Genomic DNA, 17,263 nt, shown 5'->3' on the forward strand with positions numbered 1-17,263 from the left:
CAAACATTGGCAAGACCCACAGGAGACTGCTAATGGGTTATCATATATAAAATGCCAGAAAGCATAAAGCACATTGATAGTGCCATGTTGCATTCATCCCTGAAAAGAAGAAATGTCACAACGATACACATAAAGACAAAGAAAATACTGTTAATTATAGAGGTATTTGCTTGTGAAAAACTAAACCTTACACTCAAAACAGAACTTGGCTTCTCAAGGTCTAATAAGGAAATACATGGGGAAAAAAGCGCTCTCTGCTCTGGGAGGTGAGCATCAAATACCTCTGAAAGTAAGTCTTGTCTGCACTTCCAATCTGTAGTAATGCAGTGCAATCTCAGCAGTGCTGATCGCATGCACAACGAGTACAAATACTCCAATAATAGGTAGATCAGCTCACACTAACAATTCCAGTGCAGTCTAATGGTGCTGCCTTTCCCATACTTCATTGCAGGCTCTCGGGCTCTCTGTGCTAGGGTGCCTCTACTTACCCATTTCTCTCTCTTTGCCTTTGGGTGGATGGGCACCTATGGGTCTGTATGCATATACATATATATACAGACACACATACGTGTGTGTACTAGAACGACTAGCTCATCTTCCCAAAATGGTGGCATTTGGCATTTGATCTGTATTTGAATCAACATGAGTTGATCTCATAAGTTCAATTAACATCTCTTAGGAAGAGCCATGAAGAGCGCTGATACACCGTGCCTGTATCGCACACTGCTCTGTGGCACTAGGCTGTTTTCTGAGCAGACCCCCAAAGGCACCATGTTCCTGCCAAAATCTTTAACTGATTTGGGGCACGTGTGAAATACGCACGCCAGTGGTTCACACAGTAGTCCGATGCAGAGGCTCGATGCTGCATCCACGGAAGGCCCCGCACAGAATCAACTGGGCATTTTCACTGCTCAGCTCCTGCTGCACTTAATGCAGAGTAGCTGCATCCCCGCCTCCTTTCCGTCTGCTGCCCGTGGAGGTCTGGTGCCTGTACAAAGAGCTGCCACCGACAGCGGTGTAGCTGGCCGCTCCTCAGCGTCTGCTCGAACGGCATTTTCAGGCGCCTCTGCCTCTCAAGCGCTTCCCCACTCGGTGCGCTCAAGTCTTTGCCAGAGACAGGGGTGAAGCTCAGCACGACCGATCATCTCTGCGCTCTTTGCGCCCCCCATCCCCCGGCCCTCAGCAGCCTGGCAGGGCAGGGCGGGCAGCAAAGAGGCTAACGGCGGCCGCGCAGCTTGCGCGCCACTGCGCCCTCCGCCGGGGCTCGGCCGCGGCCGGCGGCTCCTTCCCTTGACTTCTTTCACCCCCCTTCTGCCCCGCCTCCGCGGGACCCCCAAGGTGGAAGATTCACCTAGAGGGACGGGCCGAACCAGCGACGGGCGGGGCGGGCAGGGACGAGCTGCTCGGCGGGGCGGGCAGGGCCGGGGCTGGGGGGGATGTGGGCCCAGGCCAGGGGCAGCACGGGGCACGGTGGGCTCTGCATACCGGTGGCAAGTGCCCCCCCTAAGCTTCGTGCCAGCACTGTGTCCAGGCCCCAACACGGGGTCGAGTCCAGAGGGGTCGCGGAAAAAAACAAACAAAACAAAACAAAACAAACCCACAACAAAAAAAAAAAAAGACAAAAAAAGACCTGGCTATACTCGTCGTGCATCTCTGTCTCGCACGTTGTGTCTTTTCCTTACCATTTCTAAGCTCGCGCACTGAACTTCTGTCCCAATTCTTTTAGGGAAAGGAAAAGCAAAGGGAGGCCATGGTGTCCAGCCTCCTTCCCTCCGCTCCTCGCTGGTGAACCCCGGCTGCGGCTGGGTCCCGCACGGCCTCCCGTTAACGTCCAGGCCGCCCTGCCCCAGCCACAGCGGGCGAGCCTGGGGGGCACAGGGGCAGGGACCGACCCCCTGGACGGTGCGCGGAGGGGCGCACCCGGGACCGGCCCAGCCCGAGCCCCGCTCGGCGGCACCGTCAGCGCCCTCGCCGCGCCCCAGGCAGGAGCATGGCGAAAGCCGCCGAACCCGGATCTCGGCTCCGGGCTCGAAGCGCAGCGGGAGAGACCCCGCGGGGGTGGACTCACGGAGCCCCGGCTGCGACTGCACGGCGCGGTTTGCGCAGAGATGTAACAGCAAACTTTCCCGGGAGCGGCCGCCGCTCGTTGGTGCCTCTGCCTTCGAGCGGTCCCGCGCGGTGCGCGGTCCCGGCTCACCGACGAGCCCCGTAGCAGCTCCAGGTGGGCGCCGCGGCTCCCTCCCCCCACCTCTCCGGGAGGGCACCGCGCGAACGCTGAACAGCGGCGCACCCGCGGAAAAGGCGCGCGGGGGCGGCCCGGCGGCGTGTGCCGGGGCAGTGCGCGGAGCCCCGCGGAGCCCGGCGCGGAGGCGCAGTGCGCGGCGCGCCCGCGGGGGGGCGCGGGCGGGCGGGCGGCGGCGGTGCCGGTGCCGCCGCGGCGCGCAGGGGGCGGCGGGCGAGGGGAGCGGCGCGGCCGCGGGGGGGCGGCGAGGGCAGCGCGGCGGGGGCGGCGGGCCGGGCGCAGGGCGGAGGGCGGCGGGCCGGGCCCGTTGAGGCAAAGCTTGCCGCCGGCCGAGGAGAGAGCGCGTCGGCGTGGACGGGGAACCTCAGCGCTCTGCCCCTCTGTACCTTTATTTCGCTGTTTTTCCTCCCTCCGCATGCTGCGCAGCCTGCGCCCCGGAGGGAGCCGTCGCCTCGGAAGGAGCTGTTACTTTTTACAGCCAGCATGAGGTTCCCCGAGGGGACGAGGAGATGCCGCACTAAGCAGCCGGGGAAGAATCTGCCTCTCATCTGTTGCACCGGAGCCCGGCAGCACGCGCGGTCCCCCCGGCTGGAGGTGATGGACACCCGCTAACTCGTGGGCGTGTATCCGGGGCTGCCTGCACGTGTGGCAAACATGAAGAGAATAAAGCAAAAATGGGGAGAAGTGGCTGAGATGGACAAGAGCCTGTGAAATAAAACAAACACCTTTTAAAGGGATTTAATTTACAGAAGGGCACTACTTCCAAGGGAAAATGTGATCTGTTAAAGCTGCTGAAGATGCCGGTTGTCCACGCATGCACCTAAACCAAGTAAGTTATCGTTAACTTTGATATATTCTCTCCAAATCTTTGATTACCTTCTTGTCCCTCTACACAAAAAAAAAAAAAAAAAAGTCCCTTGGACCGTCAGAGGTAACTTTTGCGCTGACACAAGCGTAAAGCGACGTTGTGCACCTCCGTGGTCACAGCCCAGAGGAGCATTGAGATCCCTTTCTTTCTCCTATACGTAATAAACGTGTTTTTTCCCTCGCCGCCGCGGCGGGCAGCGGCGTCCCTCGGTGGCTGGGTGAAGTGTGACACCTGCAGGACAGCAGAGCGGCCGGGGCAGGCAGCGGGGCAGGCAGCGGGCAGGGGCCGGGGCAGGCAGCGGGCAGGGACCGGGCTCCGCGCCTGCTGTCCGCTAGCGGGGGCGGCCGCGGGCGGGATCCCCGCCGGCCTGTCCCGCCCCTGCTGCCCGGCCGGGGCTGGGAGCCCCCCGGCTGCGCGACAGCGGGACTTCACGTGTCGCGCACAGGGGCTGCCCGCGCTTTCGGCCCCGCGCACAGGGGTGGGGGGAGCCCCGCCGGGGTGCCCCCCGTCCCGCCGCGGGGTGCTGGCGGGCAGCCGGGGCGCAGTGGGGCGGGTCACGCCGCGGCCCCCCGCTGCTCCCCCCTCGCCCCCATCCCTGTGCCGGCGGCCGCAGCGGGGGTGTTCCCGCTGTTCGTCCCCCCACCCCCGACGGGACCTCGCTCCCCGGCGGGACCTCGCTCCCCGGCGGTGCAGCCCGCAGGGACCCCCCAGGGAAGGTTCGGGTGCCGCTAGGAAGCCTCCAGGGGGGAGCCTGGGGGACGGCGAGAGGCAGGTGGGTGGAGGAGAGCTCGGTGAGAGGAGCCGTGGGACGGCGCGTGGAGTGCGTGAAGGGGCTGGTGAGATTCATCCCTGCGCTGGGTCTGCACTTGCAAGATCCTGACTGCTGCGGCGGTCGGACAGAAGCTGTAGTCCTGTTGGAAAGGAGCAGCTGATGCTCTGGAGGCTTAAACGCTGACAGAAAATCACACTCTACAGAGGGGCAGAACTGTGAAATTCACTGCAATCGGCAAAACCTGCAGCCTCGTTGATGCAATCTTTCCCTGTTTTTACAAGAAAACGTCGTTTATTGCACTTTTGTTTTACTGGACTCAATTGAGTGATTTCCTGTTAGCATGGCAACCGAAATTTATATTTCTCTAAGCGTGTCTTGTAAGTGACATGGTTCTTCCAATGCTAAACCACCTTTTAGGTGGAAGTAAATAAAAACACTTTCCAGTCTGTTTTTCTTCCACAGAATGGGTACTTCTCCTCCTCAGAAAAAAAAGAAGAAAAAAAAAAGATAAAACAGAGATCGGACCTTGATTTCTTCTGAGAAGGAAATACTTCTTTTCATACGAATCAGTACACATATAAATTTCCTACAGAATACAGTATAAACAGAATGGGAAATAGTTAATTGTAAGTCCTACACACTAAACTTAATGCCAACATTGCAGCACCTTTAAGTCAAATCTACTTGAAATTTCAAATTTAATTGTTCTGCAGTGACATAGCCTGTTTCAGTGTTTACATTACTTTCTTCAAATCCTGGACCTGGATAGCTGAGCAAGGTTATCTGTGCAAGCATACAGATCTTTCCGTAATTTAACCTCATTCACATAAGCGAGAGTTTTACGTACAGAGAAGCTAGACACCAGAGTGAGACTGCATTAGAACTGTCTTACAATAGCAGAATTTATTCTGGATTTATAGAAGACCCAAGTACACCCCTTTTTCAGGCAAGACTCAGAAATAGGCTTTGTCCTTCAATATCAAACCAGCCAAAACTCTAGTGGCACAGTTTGGTTTTCTTTGGTGTTGCCTTCTATACTGGAAAACCTTGGTTTTGCTTGCAGAAGGATGGTGTTCTCTACTACAGTTTTTGTTCTTTTTCTTCTGTTGTTCAGACTTTGGAATAGATGACACAGTATTTGGAAACAGCAAAAAAAAGAAAAAAGTCTTTTAAATTCAATTTCAGCCACTTATTCTGACTCTATATATAGTAGTCATTGCCCTTAAAATAGTTCCAGAAAGAAATTCCATTTCTTCTTATCTCATCTTATTGTGAAACAGCCAGATACCGCTAGTTGAAATTTAAGTCAGCTGAGGTCATTACAGATCTTGTATGATTTTGCTTATCTTTTTGAGTATGCTTGCTGAAAATTCTGGGTCCCAAGCAATGTTGCTTCATTCTTGGTGAAAGTGGATTTGCGTTACTCCAGTATGGAGAGCCCACAAAGTATATATTGAAGCACACATGTAGAGAAAACTATTATGGGATTAGCTTTCACCTTTATATGTGTGTGTATATTGCCTCACTTAAATGACAACTGAAAATGAGCATGACTGCTCCTCCCAACACCTGAGACCTGTCTCCATGCCAGTACGGTGTTTAATCTGTCAGCTTTTTCTGGGCCATGATTCATTGGAATGAGGTGGCAAAATCAACAGGGGCAATGCTGTATAGCATCTCTGCCTGCCTCTGGTGATTCTGGTAATCAGTGCTAAAAGGGACTGAATTCCTTACGAAGATGACTAAGTCACCATAGCTTGTCTTACAGAAAGGCAACATAGAAGCAGGAAGAAAAGACTCTGTTGTAACCTGTTTCAAGAAAAAGCAGACAAGAATAGAGGAAGCACTATTCCATTCAGACACAATGTCTTTATGAGTGTCAGATTTGCCATTACCTTTCCTGTTTTGTGTTGGGTTTTATTCTGGTTACTTCATCAAAGATAGTATTTCAAATTACTGAAAGCAAGTTGAAGGTGTATAAGTCAATCTTCTATCACCATGTTTTGTGACAACAAACAAAATTCTTCCAGAAACCAACTGTTTTAGAGGCCCTGAGTCCATTGAAGAAAATAAGACAGTCTTGACCTTACTACAGTGGTACTACTTTAAGTAGCGTAGCATAATGTTAGTATAACACCAGCAGCAGTGGTGCCAGGAAACTCATATTAATTATTATAGTTTTAGACAGTGAACACCAAGGAAAGCTGAGCAAATGAAATCTTTTTGTAACAGACACTCATGCAGAAATCCTTCATAGGTTCATTAGCTTCCAGTCAAATAGAATTTGAAACTTCCAGGAGCACCAGGGAATAAGACATAACTGCTTAGCACATGAAGTTTTCAAAGAAATTGAAGGTTTTTTAGTGTGCCACACAGAGAAAAGCAACAAATAAATGAAGATTATTTATTATAGCAGGTTTTTCTTAGAGTTGTGGGTTGTTGGGTTTTTTTTCTCCCTTCAAACTTCTGTTTTGGTTTAATTCTCCAAGTATTTCTTCCACTCTTTTACAACCACTTATTTCTAATTTAGATAGTGACTGGTGTGAGACAAAAACTGAAAAGAACCTTGGATAAAAATTACCTTTTTTTACAGCTAAGCTGTTTTTCAGTGAATGTGGGCTGAAGTGGGACAGGAAAACTTTCTTAAATTTGAGTGAGTTTTACATATGTCTAAGAGTATGAACCAGTCAAACCTAACCTTTGAAGTCTATGACAGCTTCTGCAATTGCTTGGTCACTGAGCCTGTGCTCAGTACACACATCTGAAAAAGCTGCTCACGTATCTGTGCATGTCAGATGAACCATTTGAATGTTATGATAATATTATTACCCAGTATATTATGCAGTGGGTAGAGAGGGGAGTGGTAGATGGAGAAAGATTTTTCACTGGGCTTTCCTGAGACAGAGGTTATGGGATTGTTCTGGAGATACTTTCCACATATCATTGAAAACTTCTGAGGAGCAAGCAGTCTTTCCCCAGGAGGCAAAGCCTCCCCCCCCCGCCCCCCACTGCTGGTGCATGGACAGTCAGTGAGCAGCCAAGCCCTGTGGTGGTGCCCCTAAACTCTTCCAGTACTAGCTCAGCACATGCTGGTTTTCCATGATCACAAAACTTTTGGGTTTTTTAAGGTGATTCCTTCTGATACCAGTTTTAATGATCAAAAATACATCCTTCCATGGCTCAGAGAATCATAAATCTTATGCTACCTGCATTCACTCCTAAGACCAGACTGGTAAAACAGATACTAGGATCTTCGTGTCCTTGTGCCAGCTAGTCATGTGAAGCACAGTTCAGTTGAGTTAAAACTGCCACTCTAGGAGGACCCCAGTCTCCTATAGGTCTTGTAACATAACAGCTAGCCTTTTGTGGCTACATCTGATACCCTGAACTGACATGAAATACATATTTGTCAGCTGTTGAGGTGAACCGGTAGTGTCTCTCTTCCTTTCCTGGAAAGAGAAAGGCAGAAGCAGAGAGTGAACCATCCCCTGTATTTTGTCATCTCCTTTATAGCAGAACAAGCATCCTCCAGAGGTGCCTGTCTCTCTTTGCTAACTATGCAGCAAGACTCAAGGCAAGGAACCTTCCTTCTTAAGCTAGGTTAGCTGAATCCCAGCTGTGCAGAGCAGGCTGTGGTAGTACAGAATAAAGGTTAAATAAGCACAGAGGTCAGTAGATCCAGGACAAATGGTTACTATAATCAGGCTAAAATGCACATTTAAAAAGAAAACAAGACAAACCAAAACATGCGTACACATGCATATGCTCCAAGCCGCTGTACTAACTTTGAAACAATCCGTAAATAGCATGAACTCACAACTGCCTGTTGGATGTGCATTTCTGGGTTTGCCAGCTGCTGGCTCTGCAATCCTGTTTCCTTACACAAGATTCTTCAAAACATACAGTCTTATGCAAGATGTCAATAACTACCTAAAACATTTGTCACTTTTCAGCTCAGGTGTCTGGTTCTCATGTCTGTCAGAGGCCGCAGCTGTCCAAGAGCCAACAAGTTTCTTAGTGAAGGCCAAGTAGTGGGGATGATTATTAACCCAGGTCATATAGCATGAGAGGAGCATTAATACAACTCTGTATCCAGCTCAAAATGTATAGTGAGAAGTTGGCATGGCCTGAGAGCTTTACTGCTCCTTACGAGAGAGGTGGTGGGTATTCTGCCAGTAAGGACCTTCCTGCAGTAGACTCCACGTGGGATAGACTGAGAATTCAAATTTCTCCGTTTAACCATCATTTAGTCAAAGTACCTGCTCACATCAGAGGAGATTGACAGTCCTAGGAAAATCAATGCAGACCTGTGTTCATTAGATTAATGGACATGCTTTTGCCTGTGTTCCTACTGTGTTGCCCTAAATCTGGGGAAGAATACTAAAGGATTTTATTTTGAAGATAAAATCTGTAGTATTCCCTAGCATACAGATGTTTTTAGCAGATTAGCAGTTCAGTATCAGACCTGAGAGTACTGGACTAAGAAGAGAGAACACGAAATTTACTCCAATAAAAATTCCATTGCCTTCTGTATTTAATTTTTTTTCTTCTGAAAATTGATGTATGTTAAATTTAGTTTGTATTTGCCAATAAATATTTTATTTCATGCATTGATTTGCTACTACAATTTCCATTATAAAAAGTAGAACAGTAGAAATTTACTTTCCGAGTAGAGGAACGAACAATAGGATTATAGCAGAAGATACAGGGTCATATTGTGTCTGATTTAAGATTACGCCTGGTACATTTGTATATAGTAATTTATGTCAAAAACATTTTTTCTGACAAATCTTGGAAAGCTTTAAAAGGATTTTTACACCAAAGGATAGGTTTTTTTCACCTAGCCACCGCAAATTTGATTGCCAGTTGTAAACCAACCATCTGTGTTCCTTCTATAATCACTGGAGAGAGACAGAAACCTCCCTTGAAAAAACTAATCCATCTAATCCATCCACCTGACATAGAGTGGGAGGAATCAGGTATTTATTGTTGCTGATTGTTGTTGGATTTCACACAGCTAAAGTTAGGCAAGATGAATCTCACCATAGTGGTATCAAAAAAAAACATATTCAGAGGGGACAGAAGATAGACATTTGTTTTCTTCCAAGGTATCTCAAGGTCCTATTGACCTTCATGGTATTGATATAGACAACGTAACAATAACTAGACAACTACAACGTAATTCAAATATGTTATCTGTTCTCAGAATTTTTAGGAGTTTGTGATTGGATTGGGTAGCTGAAATACAGCTTGTAGCTGTGCCAAGGGAAATGGAGTGTCAACCGGACCCTTGTAAAAGAAAAACAGACTGTTCTGGGCACTCGCATCTTGTGTCCTGCGAGTGCAAGATGTCTCTCTTCCGGAGACAGCGTGCTGCATCTGGAGAGCAAGGGAAAGCAAGCACAGATTCTCTTCAAATGCTCTCAACATTGCCATCTCCACAATGTACCTTAGTCTACTGAATACATAATTGCAACAGAAATTATCTTTCAGTCATGACATAGTTGTTTTAATCTCTGTTCATGTGGAAATGTTCATTATTATCAAAACACTTCAAAATAAATCCTTCTGCTATGCTTCAGCACTGACTGCTATATACATCCTGCCTATCTTCCACTGGAAAATAACTAAAATATCCCGTTTGTGTTTTACTTATACTGACAACATTTGTTTTAGATTGGGAGAGATGTTTGCCTTTCATTTTTGATGGTAATCGCTTAAAACGATTAGAGCTGCAGTCAATCCCTTGAACTTGTTTATGCTGGCACGGTGGGTTTGCTTTTCAAATTTGGTGTGTCCTATAGTACATTTGTACCTGCAACACCATCAGTTTCAAAGCATACACTTTCCCTGTGGTGGCTTTAACTAACAGATACCCTACAGAAGGAATTTTGGCTATGAATAAAATCAAAAACAAGTTGCCTACAGAACAATTGTCTAATTTGCCTTGAGCCTCTTAGCTATAAAACTGTCATTCCAAAGGCAGTAACTGCTTGTCTTTGAATTTATCTAGACACCTTAACATCAGACCTGTGAGTCACAGCAAGTCTTTATAGCTTTTAGAAGGAACCTGGTAACTTCGTAGAGTGATTCATGTGACCTATCTTGAAGGAAATTAATTGCCCTCTGCAGGGGGTGCATTTCTTCCCATTTGTAATAAAGGAAGATTGGGATGACAAACCAGCCTTGGATGTCAGGGTTTTGGATTCCTAGGTTAGTGAATATGAATATCGCCTTTGTTTTTCAAATGTTTTAAATTGAAGTACTTCATCGTGCCATATAATGATTAATAAAGCTTCCTAAGTCTAATATGAAGAATATGCTATACTAATTTTTTAAACTAGTCAGTAACCTGGCACCTATGGCACAGAGATCACATGTTGCAAATTGATGACATAGGTAGGTGTTTGTACTATGTCCTGGGCTAAAACTACTCTTGTATTTTCTTGTAAAAGGCATCAGGCTTAGTGCAGAGCAATTGCAAAATAATATTTTGGTCTGCCCACTTACATAAAAAAACTTTATTCGTGATTGTTTAACTTAGTGATACTAACTTTGAGCATATTTTTTTTATGCACTGAGGCCGGTTGTACCAAATACTGACGTGATTTGAGACAACATTTACTGCTGCGGTGTCTTTATGTAGAACTAAACTTCCACAGAACTTTTTTTTTTTCCTTCTTTTTTTTTTTTTGACTGAGGATTTGCTTCTTCCACAATACTTAAAAGAAGCACACCGAGCAAGGGTTCGAATCTCCCTTCTTTTGAGTCTGACATTGTCCACAGGGGAGGGAAGTAGGGGATGCTCAGGTTGCATTTCAGTGGTCAGGCACTAGTCCAGCCTCAGAGTTACACTGACTTACTGAACTAACTGACAGCACACACTGCATTCTGTAGGGATGGGTTAGGAGAAACGAAGGATTTCTCACTCATCCCCAGAGTGCTTCCTCTTCACTCACTTCTTGGAAACTACCCCCATTTTGCTTCTGCTTCTGCTGGCTTTAGGCCAAGTGGGAGCTTTCCTCCATCCGAAGAATTCCTTTGGGTTAACAGTAAACAGGATCTAGCTCTTTAGATCTTTGTAATTAAAAAAAATAGCGTGTAAGATATGATCTGGATGTATGCCTTCAATCTGTTCTGTCATTTTATTTTGTTAAAGAAACATTACACTCATAACAGGCTATTTCCTTGCTTAGCATCTTCAGTGAAGCACCACACTGTTTTACCAGTGTCTTCTTATGGATGTGCTGTTGTTTATTCACCCATGTCCCTTATTAAGGTCAGATTTCCCACTCACTTGCTCAGTATGTTAAGTCCTGGTGGCACTGAAGAGGATTTCATCTGGCTTTAGTGTTACGAAGCACCAGAGTCTCTGGGGAAGTGCCAAACATCTAACCCTGAGGAGAGGTTTGGGCCAGCAATACCCATGTGTGGGTCTGCAGGTCTGTCTGATGAGAAGCATTCAAAGAACTAGCTGGTCAGTCCTCAGAACTTCTGTAGTTCTTCAAAGCATTCATATAAATAAAGGACAGTGAAGACTGTGCCTCTGTGAGAGACACTAGCGCATTCAAATAGGTCAGCTTATGTTCTCTATGATATTCCCGTTGACAGATAATAGACATCTTTCAAGGCTTGATTTCCTTCTGGAAACATAGTGGTTTGGTAGACAAGTATACTGGGGGAAATGACACTTTAGTTACCTTATTCTTACTGTTTTCTTATTGTTTTCTTGCCCAATTGTCTGTTTACTGTTATTTTAACACTATTGATTTGAACACTTTGCTGAAAAACAAAGTCTACAATAAGAGTTACCTAAAACGATCAACAACTTGTAATAGCAAAACTTTATGGTCAGCATATGATGGAATTAATTTTGAAGAAATAAGATGCTACCCATGTTTTGTAATTTAGCCTTAATTCAAGAAAGTATTCAAATGTAAAGAAGTCTTGGTGTTCTACTGAAAGCAGTGCTTCATAGGGTGCTTCTTGTTAAGCTTTGACTTCATTCCTCTCCTCAGTATGAGACATTTGCTTGAATCCAGGTTTAAGAACTATAATTTGAAAGTTCAGGTGAACATTTTATATATGATAACAAAGAAAAATAGCAATGCAACACAAATTTGTATAGACAATCCAGCATCACTTTAGCAATTTCACATGTGCTAGAATTACATGAAAGATGTTTCTACTATGCATGTTTGCATTCTCCTTTGGAAGTGTTACTTTGGTTCACAGAGATGCAACTCATTACTTGATTTTTTCCCCATCCGTTTATCATAGCTGTCTGAGAAAACTCCTTTTATTATGTGCTTTTATTATATAGGTAGCTGTCATTTAGCAAGCCCATTTTATAGCCAAAGATGCTATATTCAAAAACACTCTCAATGTATTTTGCATATTGTAAAGCTTTCTGAAATCCCACAAGTTGCCTGCTTTTTTATTTATTTGTTTTAGATTGCAGCTGTGTGTGGTCTTTGGGCTTAGAGAAATATGAAGATCACAGGTGAATTTAAAATGATGGTAATGGTCAAAATAATTCGAAATTCTGGCACCCTAATGTGAAATTTTACAAAGTACAAAGTGAAACAATTGTGCCTTCTCATCAATCATATGTGCATTGGTTCAGATGGAAGATGTAATTTTGAAAATTTTCCCTCTTGCTTCCAAGAGAATTATAATGCTCTGGCAGCTTCTTGTTTCTTCTCAATAATTTAGCAGTTTATGAAAAATATATTGTGTCTCCTTCTCCACTCCAGTGCAGTCAATGCAATTACAAGTTGTAGAGAATCTAGTCCAAAATCTTGCTGCTGTTGAGTATTTTAGAAAAATATGTAGGCCTAAAACATTAATCTGTTTGCCATCATTGCCATGGTTGCAGCCTGCATCTCCCCTGTGTAATGTTGGGATGGCTCTCATTCATTTTCTCCATTCTCTATCTAAATATTTTTTTCTGTTGCAGTTCACAGACTCATATATTGAATCTTTTCATGGAGGGAAACAGTGAATCTTTGCTTTAAGTATACTGCTGTAGGTGACAAAGACTGAAATACCACTGCATCTGATTATAAGAATTCCTGCATCTTTCTTTTGCTGGGAAATTTGTTTTAAGAATGAAAATTAAGTAGGCAATGACACATGTAATTTTTAAACCAAACCTTTTCTTTAATAGTTTGTAAAACATTCAGGAGCCATTCTGAACAGTTTTTTATAGAATTGCCAGAAAACTGATTGCCATTTCAAGATTACAGCACATCAAAGTAAAAAAATCAGTCTTGGAAGTCTCTATTAGAAGCAGAACTCTAGTGTACTATTACATATTCAATATGTTCAAGCTGTTATTCATACTTCCAGTAGATCACACATACTTCACTGAACATAAGGTAACACAGTTTTCTTTTAACATTTTATCTACTTATGTCAACTGTGAAACCAGGTGTTGTGTTATGAAGGAATCGTCAAAATTTTTGTTCAGTTTCCTCAACTTTGCTTAATGTCTTGTGACATCGCAATAACTCTTCTGAGTAATAGCTCAAAACACTGCAGTAGAGCTAACTTCCAATGTGGGCATGCCACTAACAGGTTTTATAGGAAAGGTAAATAATTCTGTTTATATTTTGATAATTTTGAAGGAAATAGTTGTGTCTACATCCATAATCTGCAAGATTTACAGATTTATGGATGCCTAAATTGGACTCTCTGCCAAAATATGCTTATAAGTATTTATATTTTTGTGTGTATATACATATATCACACATCTTTATATACACACACAACAGAAGAACACATATGTATACTTACATATGTAGAGATATTTATGTGCACTGTGTTACTACATTAAAGGTTAATTTTTGCTCTGGTGAATGAAAGAGAAGAGCTATCCAGAGGTCAGGAATATAGCCCATTAAACTGTCTATCTTGTGTGTGTACATACAGAGTTATCTGTATCTGGTTGGCTGGGAATATTTACCTCTCTCTGCCCTTGCTTAGATGATTTAAACGCTAAGTGTTTGAGTGCAGTTCTTGGCCAAGTATGGCTTCTTTGCCACCCCAAGCAAATAAGAGCTGTGAATTTAACTGTAACGGCAACCTACCAGGACATGGAAAATTAGTCCAGAGGCAGTTCCTTTCCTCATGAGTTCAGAGACTTCCAGGACGTGGAGGCTTCTTAAGGGCCAGCAACTTCTGGGCATGGAGCTCACAGCTCTGACACTGTGTGAACTTAGGTACAGCTCCTACTAAGGAATTTTTTCCTTAAGTCTAGTAGCAAATACTACTTGACTAGATCTGAGCCAGTGTCTTTCATTTTGTTTATTACCCAGAAAGATTTTTTTTTGGTAGAATTTTATGCAGAAATAATAACTCACCCATTTAAAAGCACAGCAGTCTATTAATCACATTGATGTAAATCTAACAATAACATTTTTAACTGTTTGATCTTTAGATAAACTGCACATGGCAGCTGTCAGGGAAAGCTTCTGAAAGGAGACAGGATACTCTTGTGCTGTGCTGCTTCAAAACTTCCTCAGAAACCTGCGTCTGAGTGTAGAGACCATAGTGTGCATGATATAACAAGAAAAGGTAGTTGATCTTTCAGGATCTTCTGGGTTGTTTCACAGGATCATCACAACAGCAGAAGCCTAGGAGCAGATTGTGTTTTGTGATCTCCTGCACTCGAGTGTAAGAACTGTTATGAGAATAGAAGAGGAGGAAATGGCACAAGGAGAATGATATTTTAGAGTAAGTGGTATATATCATCTAAGCCAATCTAGAAAACATCAGCCTGGGCCAACAGTTTCAGTCCCACTGTGACATGCACCTGAATACAGTCCTTGTTGATTGGTTCAGAAAATCTGTTGCTTGAAATACTGATAAATCACCTTTCTTGACATAAACAGGAAACACGTAACCAATATTCCATCTTCCTGCCTTAAACCTCTTGATCATATCTGTACTCACCTGTCTACAAAACACTGAACAAGCAGCCCCTTTTTTGCCTGGACCTGTGAAATCTGCACAGGGTGATTGAGAGGACAAAGACAGCAAATCCCTTTGATTTCTCTGGATAACCATGTTTGAGTTAGTCGCAAACTGGTCCTTAGAAATTACATTTCAGGTCTTGATCTCATATGCTTAAAAAATTATTTTAAAGTTTTCAGAATTGTGGCACAGAAAGGTTAAATGACTTCTGATTCATTAATCATTAATATCTATCATCTGTAGATAATTTATCCAGTTCCTTTGAGTGTTAGCTAGTAATTTATGCAGTGGAACTGGTAACTTCCCAGATCAAATCAGAGTAAGTGCTAATACCAAGAAAAAATTAATAAAATGCAAGGATTTGACTTGGATTGCCAGGTCAGAAATTAAGATAGCCAAAAGCTGTACACAAAATAGATTTGCTAGTTCAGGTGAGGTCCATAACAGCTGTTCTGAAGAACAGAGATAAAGCACAGACTAATTTTTGCTGAGGTCCATAAAGCAGGCTCTTTTCTTCATTGATTGGGGAATAGGTTTTCACAGTTCTTTCCTGTAGTAGTCTACTGCTTATCTCCTTGTTGTTTATAATCATGTATTCCTTTTTTAATCATTATAATTATTTTACTGTGGCATACCAAAAAAAAATACACAGGGTCTGTCCTAGTGTTGAAACACAGACAGACCCAAGGGCATTGGGATTCCTCCTGTCTAAACCTTGAATACCAATGCAAAGAAACGGAATAGCCCTCTTCAGGGGCAAATCATTGTCTTCAAGTATACTAGAGAAGGAAACAACCTCTGAAAGACCTTTATTGAGTGAGAGATCCTAAGTAATCACAGCTTAATATCTCTAGACTGCTGACAATGAATATGTTCCTAATCAGAGGGCTGAAGTGGCAAAAAGAGTGGCAACTGTAAGCCTCATCTCTCCCAGTTTCCTCTGCTGCTTTTCTGGGTTTCAGCAGTGGTCAGAAACATGACTGAACTAAAACAGGTAAGTACAGGCACCCACAAGTTTTCTATAATGCTAAAGCAAGAAGGGGACATTTCCAAAATATCTGTAACAAGTTTTATTAAAAACAAAAAAAGAAGGAATTGCTGCAGGATTACAGGTGTAAAATGGATTAGAAATGAGAACAGAAAGCAATAGTGATCAAGACCATTTTAAAAAAAAGATTTAGCAGCTGTTCAATTCAAAAAGATTAAGATACTGTTTAAATAAAACACACAAAATAGGAGGAAGCACACCAGGGAATAGACAAATACTGAAAAGACTTCAAAGAGATTTTAAGAGTAGATAAAACCATGGTTTGATGAAGAGTGAAGAGATGACTTGAAGTAGAAGGTTAAAAGATGGAGTGGTACAGTAAAGCCAGATCACAGCGATCCAAAACACTCTGAAAATCACTTGCTCTGTGATTTGTTAGTGTAGATGACGGAAATGGGTAGTAGTAATTTGACAAATAGTAGTTTTTAGGGTATAGAATAACCAGAGCTATTGAACTGCATTTGTAGTGTAGCGGTACTGTTATACTTACACATGTGTATTTCTTCATTGCTTTCTGACCTGTAGTATTTGGCACATTTAAACAGAAATCCTAGGTTAATGAATTAATTTATCATTTCCTTAACCCCAGCCTTGCAAAGACATATTCCTTGCACTGTGAGTGATCCCCTACCCAGCTAAGCCAGTTTGCTTTGCCACTGACTTCAGCTGTGGTATTACTTCAACTACTGAGTAGTCGTAATGCCTTTGATATTTTAGCAGCAAAGATTGAAAGATACTATGAGTGGCGGGACAAACTGGCTTACTGGAGTGTTGGCAGTAGGGGGTGGAACATTTTACGATATATCATCTTGGAGATTTCACATAAAACAAATTAAATGGTACATGAGAATGTGCTTAAAATTGCCTGGGAAAGCACGAAAGAAACAAAATGTGGTAATACCAGTGGAGCCTTAAATAACATTATCTGAGTGACACCAAAAGTCAGCTTGATGTAGTATCATAGATGTAATTGCTGAACTGTAGCCGTGCTGGCACCTTTTGAAAATCAAACGAATCATGTATTTGGGTGATACAAAATTATTAATCATATCAATTCTCAAAATATTCTCTAGTTGTTGAATAAGAAGCAACACAGACCAAGATCTACACTGAGTCTTGGCAGTCAAGAAGGAGAGACTCCAAACAAAGGAAGTGTTGTAACAGATCTCTTATACTCTGCTTGAACAGATAGATGAAGCTGGGCAATGGAAAGAATTTTTTTCAAATAAAATCAACTGAAAGTGAGACTCCCATTTCAAGGGTCAACTGGTCTTGGGAATTTGTGTTTTTCAAAGTGCTGTAAAAATGGTGTTACTTTCACTATGAGTAAGTTTTGACTTCCTAAGTATAGGGTAT

General features: G+C 43.6%; 1 protein-coding gene across 2 annotated transcripts in view; it reads left to right on the forward strand.

The window, feature by feature from the left end:
• Nucleotides 1-2,134: 2,134 nt before the first annotated feature.
• TRPC4 (transient receptor potential cation channel subfamily C member 4) overlaps nucleotides 2,135-17,263 on the forward strand; it is a 162,011-nt gene continuing 146,882 nt past the window's right edge. The window contains exons 1-2 of one of the 2 annotated variants that reach the window (XM_074859785.1): nucleotides 2,135-2,221; nucleotides 2,669-3,071. The gene's annotated coding sequence lies outside the window, so the exon portion shown is untranslated. Of the gene's footprint in view, nucleotides 2,222-2,665; nucleotides 3,072-17,263 lie in introns of those variants that run through there. The other variant, XM_074859786.1, reaches the window with a different exon arrangement.

The sequence above is a fragment of the Strix uralensis genome, chromosome 2 (genome assembly GCF_047716275.1).
Source record: "Strix uralensis isolate ZFMK-TIS-50842 chromosome 2, bStrUra1, whole genome shotgun sequence".
Taxonomy (NCBI): Eukaryota; Metazoa; Chordata; class Aves; order Strigiformes; family Strigidae; genus Strix; species Strix uralensis.